The following is a 26,549-nucleotide window of genomic DNA, read 5'->3' as shown; positions in this document are numbered from 1 at the left end:
AGATAATCTGTCACTCCAGAACAAAGGCTGAACCCCACTGTGTCAGATCTGTCAGCCCCACATGAATGTATGAGATACAGAAAACCTGAAACAGAACCACATGCTTTGTTAAGGCCACTGAATTGTACCCAAAGTAATTCTTTACTTGGGAGTTACATATAAGTGATGGGGAAGATGAAAAACAATTTAATTTTTATATACTTTTTCTAACATGACTTAAGCATTCTAAGATTCTGTGAACTTGTCATTCAACCAGGCTTCCTTTTAAGTAGCAATGCCTCAGCTAAAAAAAAACAGGAAATTGAAGAGCTGAAGGAAGATATACTAGCAGCTCTCAATTTTATTTTTCATGGAAATTAATTTATAAATTTTTTCTATGATTTTTACTTTAAAAAAATTAATTTGTTTTTGCCTGCCTCTAAATCATCTTTCTCTATTTTCCTGACTTCTTGGACTTCAACATGGTGAGTGGAAATGAAGGTGACAACTTTAGCATGAGATGAACACCGAGCTACTAGGCAGCTGAGCAGTCTTAGACACAGCCTGGAACAAAATCCTTATTTCAGCTGCTGACACAGAGGTGATTGGTTCCACTGAAACAACCAGAATGTCTGAGAGCTCATGCAAAGGCAGAATACACGACACTCAAAGCCTGTGCCTGCTGGAGGGCAAGTAAGGCACTATAAGGTGTCTCAGCTGGCCCTATAGAGTTTTGTTTAGGCAACTGAACTGGGCCTGTAGTGCCTTCCCAAGAAGCTGGAACTAAGAGTGTTGCCAGATCTTTCTAGGCAGAGCAGAATGAAGGCTAGTCTAGATTTTGGTCCCATGATTATTATGGTTGATGCTAAAGAAAACTCTCTACCTTCTGTCAGTCCAGTTGCCTCTCAATATATTATAAAAGTATGCAGCTGACAAACAAGATGCAAAGGAGTTTACACTGAAATTTTTATAACAGTGAAATTCTGAAAACATTGAAATGTCTCCTAATGGACTTACTGATGTTTATATTTACAGGGAAACAGGTTTCCAAAACACAGTAAAGCTTTTTTTTTTTTTTAATCAGTAAAAATATATTCTTGTGAATTGTAAAGATTCCTGCGAAGATTAATTTGGAGCAAGAAGTGATTATCAATAAGAGGATGGTAACCTCACTAAATGGATGAACTCAGAGTTATTCTCATGATGTACAAATGTTCAAAGCAAGAAGGGTTAGAAAGAAGCAGAGTTAGGAATTAAAAACAAATAAGCAACTGCTTATATTTCAGATACATCCAACTTCTTTTCATCACCATGTCTTGTAATATTGCAACAATGGGGGTGAGCCGAACATATGTGAATTGCAGGGTTTTCAGGGATTAGTTTTGTTAGTCCACCACATGCTGTTGGAAAACAGTTTTCTGTTACGTTGAGAAGCAAGATTCATTCTTCATGGGGACCCTAAGCTTATAGGAAAAAAAATCTAATATTTTTCAAGGTTCTTTTAAAGGACAAAGGAAGAGAGGTACATAAAAATTTTGACTTACCCGTTCTTTGTCTCACATTGTTGTTTCATGAGAAAGACTTACAGAGAAAGAAGAAAGTCACTTTGCAGTTCTCCTGGGATATAGAAATCGTGTATGAATCCATAATGTCTTCTCATCCATGCATCACTGGGGAAGGAAAATATAAGTGAGGTTTCTCTTCTAGCCCTGCAGTGTGCTTACTTTCTCTTTTTGCTGATTACATGTTGAAATAATATTGAAAACACATAATAAAAACAGTAACTATTTATTTTAAACCATGTTGTTTGCTTTAAACAACACGTATAGAAATGGTCATCTACCTCCCAAAATAAACTGGCAAACAAATTTAGCAACAACTACCATGAATTATAAGAGGGTTTTATATTTCCTTCAGCATAAAACAGGGAAAAATAAATCCCATCAGTAAGTAAATGAAGTGGATCTCAGCATAACCAATCTATGAGCTGAAAATTAGTTTAATTCCCATGGTAGGAAGTTTAAGAGATTCATAGATTAGAGGGCCAGAAGGGACTGTTGTGATCAAATTTATAAACTTATGAAGAGATTTTCAAAGGCACAGAAGACATTTGGATATGTAATTCCCACTGACTTACAAAAGAAGTTGGATTTTAATTGTGACTTCATTACAGAGCTCCCCTTTCAAAGAATCATAAATTGACCAATAACCTGAATCCTAAATCATGATGCATAATAGTCAATGTCACCTTTGATTCAATTACAAGTGTCTCAACATAGACAAAATGCAAAGAAGTTATAGTACCCTCAGTGGCCAGTATTTTTCTTCTGACATTGCCTGCAGAGGAGCTAAAAGAAATTTGATTGCTAGGCCTGTTAGAAGACCTGTGCAGCTACGGTAGTAGCAAAAGTACCTTTAGACTGAAATAGAAAATATAGACTATCCGAAGCAAGCAGAAGTACAGCAGTAGCATAAGCCTACATCTTGAGGGAAAACACATTTCTTGTTTATTTGACAAAATTATTCCTCCTTTATGGAAAATGTCCTGATGACATCAACAAATCATAATAAATTACAGTTTTTAATGTTTACTGAGGCAGAGTCAAGATTCAGCTTGGAAGGGATTAAATGCATTTTGGTCACCAAAATAACTCTTCTTGAACAGGAAAAGACATGTTCACAAAAAAAAAAAAAAAAAAAAAAAAAAAGGATATTTGTTAATCTCTTATAACAGACTGTTGTTTCTCCATGGTCTACTTCCTGCATTTAAATACAGTTTATCTTAGTTTTAAAAATAGCATTTAAAAAAGGAACAGAGGAAGTGTTACACTGGATGAGACAGTGATCCATCTATTCCTAGCAGCTGGTCTCCAAAAGAGATTGCTAACGCAAGTCCTTCTTTTGTCAGATATATCTGGTGTCTTCTAATGACAGCTTTAATACTCTGTTTGTATTTCTCTTCAATTAAGGGCTTTTTTTCTTTTAATGTTTATTTACTAATTTATTTATTTCACTAATACTATGCTTTCTCAAGTGCTGCCACAAATACAACTGCATACCTTTTTTATTCCAATTCTGTTCGCTCTGAACAGCCAGCAGTTGATGTGTTTCTCCAGCAGTCACTTTTTGAAAATTGCTGTTGGTCTCAAGCATTCTCTCTAGTTTCAGAGACAGAGAGAAATTTTATGGCAAGGAATAGTAGCAGATCTAAAGTTTTTCTTACCAGAAAGAAGGGTCTTTTCAGTGTATCTGCTGCTGCTTCCTTCCCAAGGTGGCTGACATGGAAGCTCTGACTGACAATATGCTGACTACGAAGAATAAAAAAACCAGAGAGCTCAGCAATGTTTGCCATCGAAACACCTGTGGTATTGGTACAATCTCAAAAACTGAAGAGATTATGGGAATTTTTTTATACATCAGTTAGGTCCATCTACATTCTGGGTTCTTTACTTCTACATATGTTAATGGACTTATGCTCTGAAATTATAATTTTGGCTCATTTTGGCCAACAACTACATTATGTACTAGATGGAAATAAAGAGAAATTGATCTGACTTATGGGGTTTTTTGTATGGGAAAAAGTAGAGCTCTCTTTTCAGAGACATCTTTTCCAATCAAGTACCCTATTGAGAAAAGTATACATCACTGGTTTCAACAAATCATATTTATGCCTATTTTGGAAGTTCAGGCATATGCAAAATAACAGGATACAAAGGATATATTTGAAAAGGCAATTAAATTATTGGAAAGAGATAGTGCACTTTTTTCTTTATCTTCTCCAAAGCCCAGCACCACCTTGTCTTTCCTTACTATTGCTAGCTGTAACGAAGATTAACTAAGCATACTGAAAAACTGAAAGAAACCTCTTTTCACAGACTTAGTTCTATATTTTCTGTAAAATATAGAGTCAGTTATCCATACAACATAGATCAGTTTTCACTTTAGCTAGTATATGGAAGACAGAAGTCTAAAGAAAATTTATAAACCTCTTCCTGACTCCATTTACTTATTGCTCTCGATCCTTCAATGCTGCTGTTACTCAAAGTCCTCCAGTTTGCCTCTGTTGAAACACAATCAGCTGTGTTCTTTCTCAGCTTCAAAATGTTTACAAACACCATGGTCTTTCCAAGAAAGCTACAATATCACCAAGTTTAGATTGAATATAGAAAGATTCAACTCTAAGAAGCCACTCATTTTATAACAACAATAACATTTGCAGGTTTAAGGCAGCATGAAGCATCACACATCACATGGATGATCTGGAAGAAGTCAGTAACCTGCTATCAGCAGGGATCTCTGTCTCTTCCTCTGTCTCTGTCTCTTCCTCTGTCTCTTCTTTCCTCCTCCCTCTTTCTCTGCCAATCAACTTTTTCTCTTCTATGAATCCAAAAACCTTGATGGCTGTTGTTGGGCCGAAATACCTGTTTCCATGCACACCTTGATTAAAATGCTACTGTGCTACCAGAATGTTGGTTTCATTACTTTGTACTGATGCTGAAACTTGATTTGTTAGGCCTTGTTTAAGCTCACCATGTAAGTAGTTTTCTTTTGATCAACTCACTGGTTTTCTTGAGAATCTTATTTTTTCTTGCTTGCTTCCTGTGGATGTAGACGCTAATTTACCTCAAGGGTGACTGCTGTGCTTACTCAGCAAGGTAATATTGCCTTTGGAATTAATATCTAGAAAAGCCAAGAAAAATAACAGAATCTACAAATGTAAGGTTAAGAAGGAAATCCCACTATTTTTGGGGTTTGTTTTTTTTTAAACTTTGGTTTCAAGGACAGAAATTTAGCATTTGTGGGAGACAGACACATAAAGACAAGTATATAACATGTTCTTTCCTGGCAAACTGGGAGAAGAGTCTATATTGATAGCAAATGCTGTAGTAGACTTCTTTCTTAATCTTGAAAGGTAGTAAAACACCACAGTAACAGCAATGAGCTAGAAAAATCTCTATAAAAGAAAAACAATTAGAGACATATGCATTAAAATACATTATGTTTCTCTTATTTTCATTTTATAGGAGTACAGAATACACAAGCTACAGTGGGAAAACAGCTGCAGCTCATTACAAACATGAAACATCAGGAATACTAAAAGATTCTTAATCTTTTAGCAAGGCCTTCATACAAAAGTAGTGTTTCTGAAAAATATGGTTCTTGACATTAGTTCACCACAATGAAATATTCTTCCATATACTTCCACTTTTATCGACCCATAATCCTCCTTTCTTGGTTTCAAAACAAGAAGAGGAGGAACACCAAACCACAAATTAGACAGGTTTTGGGCACTGCTTTTATAATGTAATTATATCATAATAAAATTTTGTAGTTTGTAAAGGTTTCAGTGTCTAAGAAAGAAAAAGGTATTTTAGATATTTGAGTTGAAATTATCTTGAAAAATATAATTTAGGAAAATATTAAGTTAATTTCTAAGATGTCTTTGGTATCAGTATGTTTCTTTATAAATGTTTTTTTTAAACTAACTTAATTTTTTTCATCTTATATCTTCTTATCAGAGACTACAAAGAATACATATCAATCTCACATTGTGTTTCAATGATATTTCTGTGTTTTGTATGCCTCAGCAAACTAGGAGTTTATCTGTTACTAGTCAGAAATTATGAAATCAGTAGCCTCAGTCTCCGGTTTCACACATTCCTTTTATTCCACAAGTCCCATGAAAATCAAAATTTTGACAATTTTTTATTGCAATATTTTTATTTGACAATATTTTATTAACACATTGGTCACATCTTAACTACTGTGTATGAGAGAACTGAATCCAGCAGGCAAAACCTGTAGAGAAGCCTTTTAACTTTCTAACAACATTAATGAAGCAGATTTTACAGAGCAGGATTAGAGTCATGATAAGGAGAATTAGACTGTGATTTGAATTAGAATCTCTGTTATTGTTTTTTCACATGTTTATGTGAATACTTATGGCCATTTTCAAATTCTATTCTATAGTGTGTTCATATAATACTTGATAATGGTATAAGGGAGAAAGGTAAAAGAGGAAAATTGCTAAAAAGATAAAATGAAGGAAAGTAATATTATGCCTGATTGTGGAGATGCAGCAAAAACCTGTAGTTTTCCCAATTAAAATGAAGTGGTTTGAATGATCATTTTAACTTTGAGATATAGCAGTCTCAGTTTTATTTAGGATCTCATAGGTAAGAAGATGGAGAACCGCCTCTCCCTTTTATGAAAGTATAAAGATCTTTTTTCTTTCACACACAAAGAGTTCTTTTTCCCTCCCAGATGATTTATTAAGAGTACAGAAATTTCAGTCTCCTGTGAAGTCTCCTAAATTGTTCGTCTTTAAGCATACACAAGGATGTGATAACCTAATATTTTTAATGCAAAAATATGCAGAAAACGCACTTTAAAATACCACAGGGACTCTTAATACAGCAAAAAGAAATTGGAAAGGCACATCTGCATTTTGTTTTTCTCTTACTTCAGCCCCCCTTGGAAATGGCAGGTTGGATATTACTCTCATGACATTCTGAACATTTTATACCTTGTTAGTGAAACTTGCTCATACATTTTACTCTGCATCCAATCTGACAGTACACAAGCCATCCTGAAAGAATCCCTTAAATATTTTTTTTTTTTCCTACAGTGCTCTATTTTTTTATTATTAATGGCTTTCAGAGCATGGGTTGTGAGCACCACTCTCACTACTTTTCTTGGACAGAACTACTACTCCTGGAGTTGTCAGCTCCAGCTGTGCCACGGAAGTCTAAAAATAAATGGATCTGCTGCAGCCTGGTGAGACTGTTAAACTCCCGTGGTGCTCATTCTTGCTCCTCGGTGAGCTATACTAGTTCATCGGGTCTAGACCAAAGAAGATCCTCCCTGCTCCCATGTAGTTGCAGAGAAAGGTTTTGAAGTAGTAGCCTATTTCTTGGGACTGGGCAGGAAACTTGTCTGTTCTTGTTAACCATGCAATAAAAAGCACTGAAGGTCCTTTCAAGTCTGCAGCAGTTCTGTCATCGCATGGTGCCAGCACAGGATATTCCTACAAAGATCTAGCTTGTGAAGGAATATATAATCAATTCACCCCTACAAATCAGTGGAACAAAATTCATTCAGTGAAAAATACTGGTTTTCACCCAAAGCATACTCTCTTTTCTTCCCTTTGTATCCATCAGTGTGCACGTTGTATGCACGAGGCATAGCCAGTCTCTGAGTACAAATGGCTGATGTGTCATTTATGTAGCTCTTCTTCTTCTGAGCATCCTTCTGAAGGCATTTTTGCCATTTTTTCTAAACAATGTGGCATTAGTGTGGGTTTTCCCTATCAGAGGAAAGCAGCAACAGCTTGAAATAAAATCAAAGCCACAGCCTTAGAATAATAAACTTATTTTCAGAAAGATAAAGCGACTATATTAGATGTGTCATCCCAGTAGTTTCAAAAATTAAAAAGGAGAGAGGGTCTTAAATAATTTCAGCAAAAGCCAACACAGTTAAAAGTAAGCACTAACTCACTGTTCTGGAAGAGAGAGACAGAGAAAGCAGATAGTACCAGCTGCCTTTATAAAAATAAATGTGTTAAGTCACTTGAAATAACCATCAGTAGCTATAGTTTAAAAAAAAAAGTTACAACTAACATCAGTGCTAAAATTCAGAAAGTTGCTTCAGGCTTTTAAAATTTGGTAATAGAAGGTAATACATTTTATAAACTGTTAGCTCAGTGACTTGACTTCAGCTTTATCTACTGCAAGGCGAGAGGTCAGGGTTAAAGAACAGCCAGAAGCCTCCTGCTTTTGGGACCAGCAGAGATTAGAAGGATCTGTCCTTCTGGACTCAGGGGAGTGAGGAGGTGCAGCTCAATTCTCTCTGGAACACTCCCCAAGTAGATGTCTTGTGTCAGCAATGACAATAGTAATTATAATCTCGAAAATGGCAGAATAGCTGAAACAGCATGGGACAGTATTAAAAAAAGGAACAATCCTCAGGAGCTATTGAATTCCCTTTGGAAGGCTGAGTGTGCTTGCTTTAGAAGTTGTCCTGAACAGCGAATAGAAGGATTTAAGACAGCAGGTATAAAAGCATGCATTGTTGGAATCGAAGACAGGGGAAAGCAAAAACCATGAATCATCATTAGACATTATAAGGAAATAAAGTTATATGTTCTGAATTCAGATGAAGCCCTTGACAGAGGCAGCGATAGCTACTGAAAAGACAGCAGAGCTCTCAAATCTTCCTTATAATGATGGCACTACAATTGGATTTTACATGAAGCATAGTCTGCTTGCTCCTTAGTTGTCATTTCTGAATCAGCTAGGGGCTGGCACATTGCTGCTCCAACAAATAACTTATCATTGAGCTTACAAAAGGTTAAAGTTCTTTTTATTTATAGATCACAGACCAAACAAGCAGTGAGAGGCAGTATTCACATTTATTTCTTAAAATTTTACCCCTAAAAATTGAACTGTGAAACGGGCATTTAGCTAAGGATGTTGTTAGTATGCACATATTGTGGCAACTCTGCAAAGGTGTGCTGAACAGGTTCTCAGCTGCTCTGCTCCATGCAGAGGAGACAGAAGAACATTCTCTCCAGCTCAGGAGCAATCCCGTATATCTACAAAAGCCAAAGCAGACTTGCCTACAGGAGGCAAAAATGAAACAAACACCACCAACAGAATATAAACCAAACAAATCAAATGACAAATAAACAGTACACACAGACAAAAATCAAAAAAAGAAACCAAAAAAAACCAAATTCACCCAAAACCCCAAAATAAAACAAAACAAAAAAAAAAAGCCCAGAAAACAAAAAAAAAAAAAACCTCTTCAATACAAATAAGAAAACTACATAACAAATTTATTCTGAAGGTGCTCTTTATAGAGATCTGGTCCAGGTTTTCAGAAAACATTTTCATATTATTCCTTGCTAGACTATGCACTGACCCTTACCTCAGGTTTCAGCATGTAAATGAGACTGAAGAAAATTAGCTCCAAAGTTTCATCTATTGCCTAGTGTAGCAATCACAAATCTTTTCAGGTTGGTATCACTGCTCTCCACCTCCATCCCATCTGTCATCTTTTCCCCTCACTAATTTCTTCTCTTCCCCAACTTCTGCCTTCATAGAGAAATGAGAGAAGACTTCCTATCTTCCTTTGGAATCCAGCTAAGCTTCTGACCCTCTCAAGTCTCTCCATGACTCGAAGCACCTTCTGTCTTTTTCCACAAGCAAATAAAAAAAAAAAAAAACAAAGACATTTTTAACTCTTGCATGACAGTGACAGGAACTGACATCTCTTGTCAAGACACTTCAATGTGCAGGATGCAAATTGTGTGGGTAATAATCACAGCATAAAACCAGAAGACATCATTGGATTATTTTGTCTGATATCTCATGTACCATAAAACGTTCTAACTTAGACCATTACATTTTGTCTTGTTTATGCCTTTACAAAAGTCAGTAACTTGCATTTGATTAAACCAAATATTCTCAAAAAGTATCTGGAAAAAATATAGAAATGTAGAATTTTTCATTTATTTTGGTAGTTTATTCCAACAGTTAAATGCCCATTAAAATCACTACTAAATCCAAATGTTTATTTCCAGGATTGTTGTTTTTTTTCCCCTAACTACAGCATCTTGCTATTGGTTCTTGTCACAACTACGGTTATTTTTTTTTCTTTTTTAAAAATTAAATTAAAAAGCCCTTAACTATACAGGGTGTTCTTACAAAACAATATTTAAATACTGTAACCAAACTGCATGTACATATTCCTTTTAACAGATAAAACTGTGAGAACATACCAATGAAGTACATCTCTCTATGCTCCTTAAATTTTTCCTGTGACTTCTTTCTGTTCCACTCTAACTTTTTCACATCTTCTTCAAAATGCAATAAACTGAATCCTTCTCCAGAATCAGATGCCCTACTACAATATTGAGGAATAGTATAAATCCTATAGGACATAGAGGAATTACAGGCAATGACTTCAAGGGTGTTAGGAAAGAGTCAATGTTATTTGGCCTTTAAAGTGCAATACAGGAATTCAAATGTCTGGAGTTTAGTTTCCATCATATTGAAAACTGTTATGTAAATTTGAATAACTATTTTCCAGAATTTTCACATTTTGTTAAACTAGATGTAATAACTGCAAGTAGGACCTTCTCTCAGATGTTGTAACATTTAATTGTTTATTGGTTCTATGTTCTTTGGGATCCCCATCTGGAAATCATCATTACAATTAACTTTCACATACCTCACCACATAAATACAGATATTCTAGAAACCACTGCTAAAATCTCTATAGTTTATATGCTATAAAGTACTTTCTTGAGGCATAAAAAAATAATCAGTTAAGTTGAAAATACGTAACAGTGGTTCTCTGATTGCATGCCTGAAAACTAAAGGCTTGAAAGTTAGAAAGAATTCTTAAGAGGAGGCTCCATCTTCCACTTTAAAAACAAAGCCCAATTTATTTATGCATCTCCACTTATTGAATATAATTCTTCTATGTACACAAACAGAAATACATATTTATGTGCAAATTTTAATTCCAAGGTTGGGAGGCATAATGGAGCCTAATTTTATTATACTAGATAATTTTCCTAGAGGTGCATATTGATTTCACACTGTCAAACAAACTGCAAAATACATTATAACAAAACAATTAAAACTGCTGATAATTATTACAATTAACTCGCTGCTTCATACTAATGGAATGTTCAAGCATCCGAGAATTCCTGATTATCAGAAACTAATGGATGTTCAGAAAAGGATGTCATTTTCTGTAGCAATTTGTTCTTGGCCAATTTAATGTTCCCTCAAAACAGTTTTCCGTTCCCAAATGTCTCATTTGTGGCTTTATAAAAAAAAGAATCATGACAGTATTGTTTCAGTCTTTATTTTGTCTTCAGAAGTCTCAAGTCTGTTCATTTTGCTGTTTTTTCAGGAGCATATAATCCAAAATAAAAGAATCATAGAGTCATTTTATACATTAATTTGTTAAAAAGAGCTGGATATTCTCATTTGAAGCAGTCTTAAATGTGAACTAATTCAACTGAAGTGTAAGAGTTTTGGCTGAAAGAACACTGATCCACTTTATCTAGCTGTATTTCTCTGTCATGTGTGCTTCTTTGGCTGTGTGAAGCCTCCTTATTATACAGCTCTTGATCCCCGTTGTGCTGCTGTAATGCTTGTGATGCTGTTCCAGTTCCTGAACATGATGCTTTTCTATCAAGCACCTAAGTGGAATTTTGCTATTCAAATCTGACCAGTTACTGCAGTAGTCCTTTGATAGAAAGAGTAAGCTGGGAACAGCAAAACAATCCCTTAAAGCTTACTTATGTTCACATGCATTTTTTGCACTTATGGTGCCAGATGCACATCAATTGAATGTTGCCCTGAAGTGGAATACTTTCTGCACGGACTCACAAAGCTGTTTTGGCAACCACTTTATTGTGCCAGTGTTAAAACTCATGATGCAATAATTTGCTTTATGAAATACCTTTATGTGCTTTTCAATAGGGAGCACTGTGATCAAGGGTGGCATCAATTGTATAGGACACCTCTTTAACAGAATATAACTTTTCCAATTACTAATATAATGGGAAAATACATATCTCCAAAGCTACGGTTTCTAAAAAAAACATGAGACCATTAGATTATTTTCTGAGATTTGTATTTCCAGTGTCTTCATTTTGTTATTCAGACATAAAGTAATTAACAGGGACAAGCAAGTATTATCAATCATTTCTTCAACATCACCCACATAGTTTTGTGTATTGAACTTACTGGAGAACATCTTGTGATGTAAAGGTCTCACTGTCTCTTAGAAATAAACAATACAATTAAAACAAATAAGTCATCCCAGCCTTATGAACTTTCCCATAGAAAACAAAAAAAATGAGTGAGAAAAGTTTTATATTCCTTCATTAGAAGTGTTTAAGATATGATACATTCTGAAGAATAACAGTCTCTCTTTGATTTTTTAAATAAAATTTCCAATAAACTGGGGCAGAATTTCCAAGGATTACTTTAAGACCTTTAATCTTTTTTTAAAGTAGGAAATATATTAGTGTTTTGCTGATTTTTAAAGCAGGAAATACCCTACTGCTTTGCTGAATCAGGGCCTAAAAGAGCAATCCAGTCACACTCGGGGACAAAAATATCACAGTGTGTAAAATATCCATAATGTGATTAAGAAGAAAAAGGTCATTTTGAAGCTTAAAAATATTTAAGCATTGAAACTTTAAAATGTTTTCACACCCAGAGCAAAAAATATATACCTTCACTAATACAGTCACCTAGTCACAGCTTAGCTAATTGCACAGCTTGAACAAACCCCTTTGTGTCACTGGGGAAAGAAGTAAGGAGCACTTAAGTCCATTTCGGATTTTAATGGCTGAGCAATATTTCTTACAAAACACCTCAGCTAACAGAGACTAAAGGTAGAAGTCCCCATCACACCAAATTTATTTTACACATATCTGGAGAAGGAACCATGTATCTCAGCAGTTATGTGATGGGGATTGTTTGGTGAGACAGCACAGAGTGGGGAAAGGTTTGCCAGCAACTGAGCAAAGAAACTGCCAGTTGTTGTACCTGACTGTTCTACATTGAAAAACAAACTTTTTTGTAAATAATAAGGATGGCAAAAAAATAAATACCTGTCTCTCAGGAACTTCTCCTCTTAATGGGAAGATCATATCATCCTGAATATGGAGATATTTTTATGTGTTGGAATCACATATTTGTGCCAAAAGGCATGAACACATAATTATTGTCCCTACCTCTGCTATATTAGAGTTCAGTGTGTCAAATGAAATCACCACCTGGTTGCATATTTCCACTGAATTGCCTAATAGATCTATGATTTTGACTACAGGGTTTAGGTGCTGTCACAGAATAATTTTTTTTTTCCTCTTTCATCTTAATTTTAAAATGAAGAATTAAAAATTCAGTAAAAAATTAGAAGAGGCCATAATGCTTTTTAAGGAGTACTCTGGGCTAGGATACCAAAACCTTTTTAGCTTCCTCATCTCAGAACAAATGTGGGCTCACATGTTTAGCAAATATCTGAGAACAGCTGAATCGTACTACAATTTCTAGCACAGTGTTCTTTTATGTATTTTTTTTACTATGGAGTCTTCCCACTCCACAGCCAGGCTGTCATAAAGAGCTCCTTAGAATTATTCACATTTTAACAGTACCATGGATATGTAAAACATTAATTAGACTTACTAAAAGAAATAGAATCAGAATGCAAAGCAGAGAAAGTACTTTTTTAAGGATCTATGAGGTTTGCTGTCACCTCTGAATACAATTCAGCCCTTGGGCTTACTACTTCACAGAAATTGCACAAGGTACCAGACAGAGCAAATAGATGCCACACTGTCATCTTTCTCTGATGCATTCAATTAAACATATCCTAGGTTCAAGAGTTTGACTTGCTCAGACAACTTATTTGTGTTTGCAAAACATTAATTTTTTAATTTCTACTTTTCCCTAAGAGGTTTTCCCATATATTCCCATTAATCAGATGTCAGATGTAACGCATCACATCTTGGTTCTGAGATTTCAGTACTCTTTTTAAACCTGAAGGCCATTATCATATTCAAGGATCTGAAATGCACATAACGCACATTTTAATTCTGGCTATATGACAGACCAAACTAGGAATGAAAACATGAAGACGTGTCACCACAGATCCCTGGAAGAACAGCAGAAGGCATTGAAGGTAAACACAGTAACAACATGTCCCAACCCAAGATTTCAGGTGGAAATAAGAAAATGAGCCCAAAGATAATCCAAGTCCCAGCAGACCCATATGACACTATTAAACACAGAGAAAACCTTTATTTCCTAATATCAAGACCATCAAAATCAGCTTCAATATATGAGTTTTTAATTTTTCTATGTTCACATAAGAATGCCCCTCCCTAAAATACAAAGCAAAACCAAATCAAAAATTCCTGAGACAGTTGGCAGGCTAAGCTAAAAAGATTACTAACTGTTGGTAAGTGGAAAAAACTCTTTTAATTTGGTCATTTTATGAAGGACAAAATTAAGTAAGATAATTGAATGACTTTTTTACCTCCTGTGTTGAATTTTAAACATCCAGAAAAATAAAACTTGTCATCACCTCAAGCACTTTGTGGTCAGCCTTGTAGATGGGCTGAAGCATGTACTCTGAGAGTGTAGGACAAAGACAGAGTCAGACTCAAGTTTTTGGTTTCCCCATTGAACAGAGGCTCATTTAGGTCATGGAGGGGAATCACACAGAGCTTTTGATAAAGTATTTGAACAGGGGGTGATGAGAACCGTATTTTCCATTGTTCACATCACTTCTGGAGGGACACAGAAAAATTATTTATGTCTCCAGTGGGAAAAGACTTGCCTTTTTACCATAGGAGTGTTCATCTGCAGGTTTTTTTCATGGCCAAAATATTGATGACTCACTTCAGGAAAAATGTGGCGGATACAAGAGTAATCAAGAAGTGAGTGAACCTGATGAATGCATTTCACATCTGAGGCTTGTTTCCCTTTCCTTGTCCCAGGCTGAAAGAACTGTGAATTATTTTAATTAATCTGCCATAGAATGCCATAGCCTAAATTAATTCAAAAGATTTCAATACAATCCATAGCACATCACAAATACTACCTTCTACAGTCATTTCTGTAGTCTCAAATCTGAGACACATGTAGATAAGATGACAGATGCAGCATAAAAGAATAAAATACAGTAGAAATCAATTATAGTCAAGTAATTTTTCTTCCTTAAGCCAGATTTTTATAAAAGAGAAATTACTATAACAAAAGTGACTGTAATTTCCTTAATGACTGAAAGATCTACGTATTTTCCCTAAAAACTAAATTTCATTCTTTCAGTGTAAATTAGAAATAAATTATCTAGTTTTCCATGATTGCTGTAGTTCATCACATTGAAAATTGTGCCACCTGCACTGAGAGAGATGCATTCAGTAACTCATGTCCTAAACAATCAGATGTATTTAATATGATAGTCACAATTAATATGATGTTTTCATATCTAAGATGAAACAGGCAGATGGGGACAAGAGTCTCACATGCATCTGGTATAACATAATAGGAGCCCAGCAAAGATTATTTTTCTAGACTTCCTATTTACATATTTGATTAAGTAAAATCATAGAATCATAGACTTGTTTAAGTTGAAAAAGAATTCTAAGATCATCAAGTCCAACCATAAATATAACACTGCACTGTTCATCACTAAACCATGTCCCTAAGTCATGTCTCATATCTAGACATCTTTTAAATATCTCCAAGGGTAATTACTCAACCTCTTCCCTGGGCAGCCTTCTGCAATGCTTAACCACCCTTTCACCCTTTTTCTTCATATCCAACCTAAACACCTCCTGGAGCAACTTGATGCCATTTCCTCTTGCCCTACTACTTGTTTTCTGAGAGGAGTCTGACCCCCATTTTGCTACAACCTCCTTTCAAGCAGTTGTAGAGAGTGATAAGGTCTCCCCAGAGCCTGCTTTTTCTCCAAGATAAATAACCCCAGCTTCCTTTGCCAGTCTTCATCAGACTTGTGATCCAGATCCTTCACTAGCTTTGCTATCCTTCTCTGAACGTGCTCCAGCACCTCAATGCCTTTCTTGCAGTGAGTGGTCCAGAACTGAACGGAGGACTTGATGTGCAACCTCACCAGTGCTGAGTACAGGGGGACAATCACTGCCCTGGTCTTGCTGGCCACACTATTGCTGATACAGGCCAGGATGCCACCGGCCTTTTTGACCACCTCTGCACATAGTTTTGGGTTCAGCCAGCTGCTGACCGGCACCCCCAGATCCTTCTCTGCTGGGCAGTTTTCCAGACAGTCTTCCCCCAGCCTGTAACTCTGTGGGGATTGTTGTGACCCAAGTTCAACTTGGCCTTGTTGAACTTCATACTTCATGGCCTTGGTCCATTAATTCTGCCTGTCCACAGCCCTTTGCAGAGCCTTGCTACCCTCCAGCAGATCAACATTCCCTCCCAGCCTGATGTTGTCTACACACTGCCTGAGGATGCACTTGATCAGCTTGTCCAGATCACTGATAAAGATATTAAACAGGACTGGCCCCAGAACTGAGTCCTGGGGAGCCCCACTGTGACTGGCCATTACTAGACATAACTCCTTTCACCACCACTCTCTGGGACTGGCCATCCAGCAGCTGCCAGGAGAATGTTTTGGGAAGCAGTGTTGAAGGCTTTGCTACAGTCCAGATAGAAAACAACCACAACCACAACCTTCCCCTTATTCACTGGGCAGATGACTCTGCCATCAGAGGACTTGGGGCTGCTCAAGTAGGACGTGCTTCTCATAAACCCATGCTGGCCAGGCAAAAATGCCTTCATTGTCCTGTACATTGCATAATGACACTCAAGATTATCTACTCCATGACCTCTCCCAGCACCAAAGTCTGACTGCCCTGTAGTTCCCTGTATCTTCCTTCTGATCCTTCTTGTAGATTTTCTAACTTCCAGTCAACTGGGATCACTAGAATATCAGTTCCCCCAGAAAAACTCTGTGGGACTTATATTTTCAAATTGAGAAACACTCATAAATACACTAATTGCCTGTGTATCATTTATTAATTGAATTTCTACTACTATGAGGGATTCTTATTGCTATTGATGTAGATTATTGTATTGCTAAGAATGGTGTTTTTACATGATGTGAAAAAGCAGATTGACATTTTAACATTGAAAAATTGTGGGCTCTATGATTTCTATTTTTTTATATTTGAAACAAGAAGATTGCTTCTAGAATACTCCTATCGTTTCTATCTGAGAGAAGCTTTCATGAACTCCTTCAGTAAAAATTGTATGTCTAAATAAGGTATTCAGCAGCATGACTCCATCCTGCTGTTACATTTCCAAGTCCTTTTTACCTTGCAAAATTCAGCCAGTGGAGAAGGAAATATCTCTACACTTTTAATAACGGGTCAATTTTTTGTGCTTTCGTTATATATGAAAGTTACATTTTGTAAATCCATCTCCTGCAAATATTTCATGTCTCTCTTTCATGTTGAACTTGCTCCACTTTTTTATGGAATAATTGTCATTGGGTTTAGCAGCACCCAGAATGACCCTTCACTTCTGTCAGATTTGAAACAGAGGATTCAAGATAAGATCTGATCCTAGATACTAAGTAATTCAGTATCAGAATAATTCTTCTTTCATGGACATTTTCTTTATTTTTATAATTGTGTTATTTTCATCTAAATATTACATTGGACCATAATAAAATACATGCTATTTTTTTTGTGCTAATCTGCCCAGACAATTGAGGTAATGTAGAAGCAGTAATCAGTTCTCTTCAATATTACGTGTCTGTTTTACTTCAGCTATTGTATTGTCCCAAACCTAACAGTGCTTATTTCCTGTGGGGGTTCATTTGGGTTTCTTTTGGGGTTTTCTTGGTTGCTATTTGGTTTTTTCACCAGTACTTTCTACAAACAGGAAATAGATCGGTTTTGCATTAGGGGTAGAAATGCATCCTGGTCAAAGTTATTCCTATATATAAAAGTATATACTGACTATTTCAGATAAATTCATGTGAATTGGTATGAATTTTATTTCCTAATAAGAATTCTATGGGACTAGAGACTCATATGAGGCACTAAAATTAAAAACTCTTTATCAAGTTGATTTTAGTGGTGTAACTCTGGATCAAGTGGTTGTGAGTGACTCAGCTGAAATGAAGGTGAACCAAATAAAAGCAATTCCATGATAAAGGTTTTAAATTCAGAAGAGAAAACTGGTGGGAATTGAATTGAATATACCACAGATTTAGAATCTCCCTAAGCCATAAGCATGAGAATTTTCTTTGATTTTTCAATACAAAGTAGAAGAAACATGGAGAAAAGGGCCTCAAATCTAAATGAATGAAAATAGTGTCTTCAAAAGTGAGAAAAACTGCAAGAAAGGAAAAATGGGTTTAATCAGTAGTAAAAGTTATGTGTTACAGGTCAATATGTTTAGAGAAGAAGTGAGAACTGCAAAAGTCAAGATAAATTAGATCTTGCAAAGGATATTAAACAAATACTGAAAAGTTTCTTATCCACATAATTAAAAATAGATCAAGGAAAAAGATTAAATATAATCTAGATATGGCCCCAAAACTTGAATTAATATTTTGCCTCCGTTTTAAGTTGATGGCATTAAGCATATTAGAAGAGGCAAGCTGCCTTATAGAAATCAAGGTCTACAAATGTAAATTACTATAAGTAGGGTGCAAAAAAATCTCAGTAGATACGCAATGACTCAGGTCTAAGGACATTATAATCCTTATCAGGAAGATTATATGATCTCTTGGCCAATTCTTTCAGATGAGTATAGATTCTGGGTTTAGTCCATATAGTATTACTGCAGTTTTGAAAATAAAATTATTATTCGGGCAGGTATTGTTACCTAATTACTTAAAAGTAATTTGAAGGAAAGAATGATTTAAGACTTAAAAGTAAATAGAAAATAAGATAAAAAAACCCTACAAGGCCAAAAAAAAATGTATTGGCCAGGATAATTGACTGCCTAAATGTTCTTCAGATATGATTTTAAATTAATCACAGGTAAATTAAATGAGACAGACCTCAATGAAGAATTTGTTACCCTAAATCATACAAAAAAATATTATATGGCAGAAAGTCTTGCAATTTGAGAGTAACAACACTTTTAGCTATCAACTAGGATTCTATCATTTTGAAATTATGAAAATGGAAAAACTTAATTCATTTGACAGCAGGATAACTATGGGCCATGGAAGTGAAATTGTTGCAAAACAGGGATAAGGGAGTAAGGGAAGTAAGGGGAAGACACCTTTTTTATCAGATTCATACATGAACTCTTTCACTGGGACAAATCTGTCTCTGTCAGTTGAACGGTTTACCTTTGGATTTTTATGGCACATACTCCTAACATACACTAATTTAAAGTGACATTTATAAAACTACATATTTCTTATCAAATGGAAAAGTAGAATAATAGATACACTTTATTAAAAATAATATTAATGATACAGATTTTTCAAGTACATACATACTGTTCCACAATTGTACTACAGATACCATAATAATGACACCAAAAATAATACAATGACTAAAACATATGCACAGAAATCAAAAAATATTTTGGCAATATTTGATTGTATATGTGTCTGGGATTGATGTCAGTTTTTCTTCTGAGTAGGCTTGATTCGTTATTTCCCATAAATTATTATTTCTATAGAATATGAAACATGGCAACACACTATAAATAATAATTTGATTAGCCTTATCCCTTCAGTTTGGATTTCTGGAAAAAAAAACAAAAGCTGGCCATGAAGACATAACCTCTGAAGCAAAGTTTTCAACTCAAGATTCAATTTAAAATTTACAGAAGTGTGTTTTGCAGAGAAATGGCGTCAAGACTGAACAGATAAAGAAAATACATTCACTATTGTCAAATCTGTTTGCCTTATGTTTCTTTCCCAAGACAAAATATGCCACACATATCTTATGTACTTATACTTTCACATTCCATGTCTGATTCTATATTTCAAGAGAATTAGGGAAGAAATTAATTTTTAGAGCTTACAGAATTCTAAACAGGGTTTAACAGCACTTGAATGACCAAAAGGGAGACACAGTCTACCAAAATCCAGATAAACCATTTATCCAGAGGGAGTTTTAGTGCAACTATCTGCTGAGAAATAATTCACAAGTTAACATTTTTCACTGACTATTTCTCTCAGGTGCAACTCAATAAGGAGCATTCTGTTAAAACTTATACCCAAAAGCCTTTTCAATTTCTGAATACAAAGATGAAAAAAAATGCTAAAGCTTCCAAATTTTTTCATCTCTTAGGCTTTTGCTTGTAGTTTCTTGATGCCAAGGGTACACTTGAATATATCATTTTATTGGCTGGAAATAACTTTCTTTGGTAAAACTTTTAAAAGGAAAGATTATTTGGTATTCTGCACAGATTATTATAAAACCTTAGAAGAAACAGTTGAAAAAACATGGAAATGCTGTGTGAAGTTTCCTTTCAGGAAAATCAGGCCTGCTTAATGGTGTTTCACCACCGTACCTTTCAATCCTTCCCTAAACACTACTTAGGATAACTGCTTTGTCAGGTGAACAGTTGTTTTCCAGCCACCAAGACACAGCTCCGTATTCACAATCTAATTCAAAACTTTTACATCCCCAAATATTTTAAGAGCAGACATGAATCTGATATGATAAATATAAGCCTTGTACAGAATTTTATAGTATTTCAAAGAAAAATGAATAGTATATTTTCTGTTGTTCTTGATGTTCCTTTATTCAAAACAATTTTTTAATGTATTTGAATAAAAGTAGTTTATGCCTCTCAAGAAGAGTTCCTACAGCTTTTATAGGCTTCCATGGATTAATAACATGGTAGCTCTATTTTGTAGCAAGGTTTACTGAAAATTAAACTGATCTACGGAGTCTCTCACAGCAGTAATTTGACAAACAAGGATATCAGCAGTACTCATATAAATGAATATAAGCATAATATCAGCACTGGTTAGAGACAACATGCTATTTCTAACTCTAAATTGCAGAATGATAATATATGCCCTAACGACATGATAAATGAACACACCTTCAAATTCTTATACTAAAATTATCAGAGTAAATTAAATAATTCTCTTGTGTTATCTTTACCTATGCCTTTATTTTATGAATTTTTCTGTTAAATAGTTATTTTGGTGAATCAAATGAAATAAATTCCTGGAATAAAGCACTATTCTGACATTATGAACTATTCACTGTACTTTCATTCTTCCTGTTACAAGCTCCAAAGCTGGTACTGTAAGAATGGCAAGGATTTTTCTTGTTTGATTTGGCAGAAGTAAACTCCTTAAGAATAGTATTTTTTCCAAGATGTTATTTTCTCTGCAAGTTCTCTGAGACTATTGACAGAATGCTCTAAAGTGAAGATCAATGTGAGTTGCAGCAGTTTTAAAAGAAAGGCCAAAAATATCCTAAAAATTGCAAACCATGGTACTTCTTTCCTGCCAAAACTTTATCTCTGTTTTTCCTGTAGCTAAGACTGGGTGTGAGTTACTAAAAGTACAGTTTATTCACAACTAAGCAATGGTCTGGGTCAGAGAACACCTAGGCAATCTTGACATCCTCATGTCCATGGGCCTTGAGAAAATGCATCCATGAGTGCTGAGAGAGCTGGCAGACACCATAGTAAGGCCACTCACAATCATCTCTGAAAGGTCATGGTGATCAGTTCAGGTGCTTGAGGGCTGGAAGAAAGCAAATATCACCCCAGTCTTTCTGAAAGGGCAAGAAGGAGGACCCAGGGAACTACTAGCCAGTCAGCCTCACCTCAATGCCCAGAAAAGTGATGTAGCACCTCATTCTGGAGGCCATCTCTATTCCCATGGATGACAAGAAGGTGGTCAGGACAGTCAGCATAGATTGACAAAAAGCAAATCCTGCTTAGATAACCAAATAACCTTGTATGATGAAACAGCTACCTGGATGGACGAGGGGAGAGAGCAGTGGGTATTGTCTACCTCAACTTCAGCAGGGCTTTCAACACTGTCTCTCACAGCATCCTCATAGACAAACTGAGGAAGGACAGTGAGTGGATTGAGAACAGGCTGAACAGCAGATCCCAGAGGGCTGCAATCAGTGGCACAGGGATGGATGTTGGATGACTGTCTCTAGTGGTATCCCCAAAATTCAATACTGGGCCCAGAATTTTTCCAACATATCCATCAATTACTTGGATGAAGGGGCAGATGCCTTTTCAGCAATTCCAATAATAACACAAAGTTGGGAAGAGCAGTTAATATCCCAAAGGGTTGTGCAACCCTTCAGAATGACCTCAACTTGTTGGAGAGGCAGGCAGAGAAGAACCATCCAAAATTCAAGAGTCATATGCAGAGTCCTGCCCCTGGGTAAGAATATCCCACCAGCACAGCCCGGGGGCTGACCTGCTGGAAAGCAGCTCTGTGGAGAAGGACCTGCGGGTCCTAGTGGACAACAAGCAGTCTGTGAGCCAGCAGTGCTCTCTGGCCAAGAAGGCCAAAGGCAGCCTGGGCTGCATTAGGAAGATCATTGCCAGCAGGACGAGTGAGATCATCCTGCCCCTCTGAATCATCCCAATCTGAAAAGACACACATCAACTACTGCAAAACAAAAAAAAAATATTTATAAAGTAACCTCCTGTGATCATGATTCCAAGACACTCAGTGGGAATTTTATCTTTGTTTTCAATGGTGTCAGGATCTCACCCATAATAAATAGTGCTGGTAGGGGAGGCATAAGAAATTCTGCCAGGTGACTTAATAGCACTTTGCTGCCTACTTGCTGTAAAGTAGCATCCTTCAGGCAAGAAAACTAATTTTATAAGATGACATGAACACAGGTTATAGAGATTATGCATTTTTTTTTCACATATATAATACTTCTCACTTTTCTTTTATTGGAGTAAAGGTCTGATTATCCCCAGAGATATCTCAATGCATTTCTTTAGACCACACTTTAATCCCTCTGCTGATCCATCACTTCTCACTTGACAAGGCCTTGACCAAAGCCATACTCCAAAATTCTCTAATCAGGAGCTTGTAATTTATTGCTCACAAACAACTCTAAGACCTATGCTCTCACCTATGAACCATAGGTCATGAATATTGGCATCATATTAGAGCTTGATTGCAGCCAAAAATTCTCAGATTATTTTCAGATCAACACATAGGCAGACACACTACTTATACTGCATACACTTAGTCCATCTGTTAAATAAAATCCATCTGACCTTGATTGTGTGTCAGTTGAAGTATGCACACAGCACTGTCATGGTTTGACACTGGCACAATGCCAGTGCCCCCATGAAAATGTGATCCCTACCTTGAATGCTGTGAAGTGGAATCTAGAATAGAGCAAAGCAGGCCCAAGCTTAATAACAGGAAAAAAACTTTATTAAACTACCACTACAAAAGAAAAGAGAAAACTAAAGAAGGAAAAAAAAACCACACAAAGATCAAATGAAAACCTTGCAAAACATTCCTCCCCCCACCACCCAACTCCAACAAACCACAGTGAGACACAATCTGGACCCCAATCAGGTTTCCACCCTCCAAACAATCGATACTCAGTCCATCGAGGGAACAGAGTCTCTCCTGTGCCACAGACCCCCCAAGAAACACAGCTCCACATCCTGTGTTTCCATGTCACACATGGCACCGCCTGGAGAAAAAGTTTGCCATGGTGACCCTTCTCCTTTCCATGCACAGTGCTCTCACCACCAATGCATGGATGGTCACTGCCTTTAGGATTTTTCCTTTCAAGGATGCCCTGCCAAGAGGGGAGAAAACAACAGTTCAGTTTTTCATTTTTTGGGACCAGAGTCCCTCCCATTTTCCCCTGGGGCCGAGGGCTCAAGAACAGAGATCTTCTTCTCTTCTCTTTCCTTTCCAGGGCAAGGGGGTGCCACCACAAACCCCCTAACCTTTTCTCTGTTCACTCCACTTTTGTCTTTTTCTCAGCTGAAGCAGGTCTCTTGACTCACTGGCATCCTCCCAAAACACAGTCCCTCTTGAAGGAGAAGATTTGGTTCAGGTTGTGGCTAACATAGAAAAGTCCAGCCAAAAGCCACTCCTTGTCCCCCTCCCATCCAGAATTCCTCCTTCCAACATCCCATCCCAGGGTCCAAGGTGTCCCTCTTCTTCTCTTTCAAACCGAGGAGGGGAAAGGAAAATTCACAAAGCTTTCATTTCTCAAGGAAGGGTTAAAAGTCCGAACTCCCAGGATGGCTCGATGCCCGGACATCCAGCAACTCCCACACAACTGGGCACCTTGCAGCAGCTCCCCCCGCTCCTCCTTCCTCACGGCTTTCTCTCTCCCTCTCGGGAGAGGAACTCTGGGGGGGGGGAAATGGAGACATCCCAGATTTCTTCCACCCTTCCATCTGCAGGGGCCAGCCTGGTTCCAGTCCTTTCACCACCCTTGGGGCTTTCGGCCTACCTTTCTCAGGCCATGGGCTTCCCCTCCCCCACCCAGCTCATGGCTGGGCAGGGGAGGTTTGCACTGCACGCTGACCGGAACCAAAGAGAGCGAGTTCCCCTGGGAATTCTGCTTTCAACCCCTCTGTGTTCTCAGAGGCGTGTCTACTTTCAATTGGTCAATATCTAAATTGACCTCTTCCTTCCGGAAAAAATTATCTTTCCGTGTCAAACCACGACAAGCACAAACATGGAAACAATGAGCATAAACTCATTATTGTCTTTGAGATAATAGATTTATTTCATTATTCTGGGTAAAATGTGTTCATACAGAAAAGCAAAGGAGAAATCCCAAAAGGTAGCCTTTTCCTTACTATGAAGAGCAGCATTCCTGGTCCTCTCCCACAGAGCACTTCTGGTGCTTTTTTGGTCAAGAATGCTATTAGATGCAGGAATAAATCTAACAGTATAAGAATAAATCTTTAAAATAAATGCAACCTTTAAGATCACCTTCTGGCTGCACGCTGAAAATCTTCATTGTGGATTTCAATTTTCGTTTTTCACTTCCAGTTTTTCCCACTCTTCTATGGATTTTGCCAAATTTCCTCTTTTAAAGTCATCCATATCTATTGTAAAGTAGATTTGAAAGACCCGATAGCAGGAAGAAGAAAAATTATTTAAACATAAAGCTATCTGGTCTTGAGATGCATACTGTGTTTGAGGCTTTTTTTAAAAACTAATAGTTGGTGTGATATTACAAAAGTGTATGCTATTAATTTACATATGGTCATACAAAAAGATACATTTTCAAATGTGGGACTGAGCATTCACTGAATTGTTAAGTATTTTCCTCTAGTAGCTATACTTTAATTCTCTTTCATCTTAAATTTTTCCTGAGTAATATCTTTGTGAAATGACATGCTTGTCATTTAGTATGTAGTGCACCTTCAACATGTATTGCTTGATAAATACAGAATTAACTTATTTAAAAAACACACACTATGCATAACTCATTACTGGAAATCCAAATTGTGTTTATATTGCTTTACGTCTTCTGGTGGCTCATAATCCCTGCAACCACAGTACACACAATTTAGAGGTTGAATTAAGTTTAATATTTAGGGTTTATTTTTCATTAAGTACTACAACAAGGGTAAAACATTTACTGGAAAAATGCAAGATTTTTTTTTGTTCTACAGTTCTGTCACAATTCATTTCCCTGACATCAAGAATAAAAGAAGGTCACTTTAAAACAAAACAAACTAACTGAGTAACTAAGCAAAAAAACAACAAAAAAAGGCAACCAATGAAAAAAAATCAGGTAAAATGATAATAATCTGATGGCATTGTAACTGATTTTACATTTCTACATGAATTAAGCTGCTTTGATTTTCTCTCTTTCTGTATCACAATTACCTTCCCTGTTTTAATGTCATTGTACCACTGCTTATTTTTACCCCCTCCTTCATTGTTTTCACTTGTTAATGTCAACTTCCTTCTTTCGTCACATTTTGAGGAAGATGCCAAATGAAGGCATCATTAGCACATACATAAGTCTTCAAAGACTGTGTTCCCATCACTGGGAAAATTAAGGCACTGATATTTAAATACAAAATTCTTTATTTGACAAAGCCAATCTGGCAGTTCTTTACCTTCCAGGATAACTGAATTCCCAGTATAACACATAAATGAGCCTGTTGGATTGCTGGGGGTTAAACCAAGCTGCTAGGAAAGCCAGAGAGACAATCTGACTCCCAGTTGCCTCTGCTAGAGAAATTAATCCTGGAATTTAGCATCTGGATCCTTCAACTGCCAAGCTTGCCCCAGTTGTGTGTTTCATTGCTGGGTTAGATTAAAAAAGAATGATGAGCAGGAGCAGGTTCTGCTCCATCAGTAACAAAATAAAAGGAGAAAAAATATCACAAAAACAAAACCCAAAAATCTAGGAACAAAAAATACTTAAATCAAGTGTGTCTTGACATTGCATGTGTATGCTAATCCACACTGAAACAATGCCCTGCTTTAAAACTATGTCAAGAAAAGTCAGCCGTGTCTGTCAGTTTGTTTTTGAAAACAGTGTGAAAGTTAGAGGTGGCAAATTTGTGCAGGTTCAAACTCCTATTAGGGTGCCACCTGTCAAGTTTTTCTTTGAGAATGCAGGTTTATAAAATGCATTTTGTTTCAGGGTGAGGGCAACCCTCATCAAGCATTCCACTCTCACACACACCCTGTACACTCATGGTAATGTGATTTCAAAATGCAGATGTGCTCCACCTGCTAAACTAAAATCCAGATATGGTCATAGTTCCCCTTACAAAGTTCATACAAGATATTCTAGGGATTTGAGCTAGTCCCATCATAGTTTGGAGTCCATCTGCAAAGCTGGAAGTGTATTCAGATTCTGAAATCTCTACTTTGTAATTCATGTCAAGAGCTTCTTCTTTTTATCTGCATAAATGTAGGATGCTAAGGAGCACATTTTGACATCTTGCCTATCCATATGTTTTAACTGCAATATTTTGGATTCTAGCCTTACCCAAAACTCTATAAAATTGTCCTTTGCTTTTCCCTTCCTCAAAACAAACTTTGAGAGCTTCAAT

At 36.5% G+C, this 26,549-nt stretch overlaps 2 long non-coding RNA genes across 3 annotated transcripts in view; both read right to left on the bottom strand.

Moving 5' to 3' along the window:
• Positions 1-1,633: 1,633 nt before the first annotated feature.
• LOC110470852 (uncharacterized) overlaps positions 1,634-26,549 on the bottom strand; it is a 40,874-nt gene continuing 15,958 nt past the window's right edge. For both annotated transcript variants that reach the window (XR_013342067.1, XR_002465484.2), the window contains 2 exons: positions 3,203-3,287; positions 1,634-1,649 (listed from right to left, as the gene is read on the bottom strand). This is a non-coding gene — a long non-coding RNA (uncharacterized LOC110470852). The remainder of the gene's footprint in view (positions 1,650-3,202; positions 3,288-26,549) is intronic.
• On the bottom strand, positions 22,909-24,178 carry LOC144248890 (uncharacterized). The gene is made up of 2 exons (XR_013342066.1): positions 23,972-24,178; positions 22,909-23,542 (listed from the first exon to the last, which is right to left on the bottom strand). It is a non-coding gene; the product is annotated as an uncharacterized LOC144248890 (long non-coding RNA).

This window comes from Lonchura striata, chromosome 2 (assembly GCF_046129695.1).
Source record: "Lonchura striata isolate bLonStr1 chromosome 2, bLonStr1.mat, whole genome shotgun sequence".
NCBI lineage: Eukaryota > Metazoa > Chordata > Aves > Passeriformes > Estrildidae > Lonchura > Lonchura striata.
This window is presented reverse-complemented; position numbering and strand designations above follow the sequence as displayed.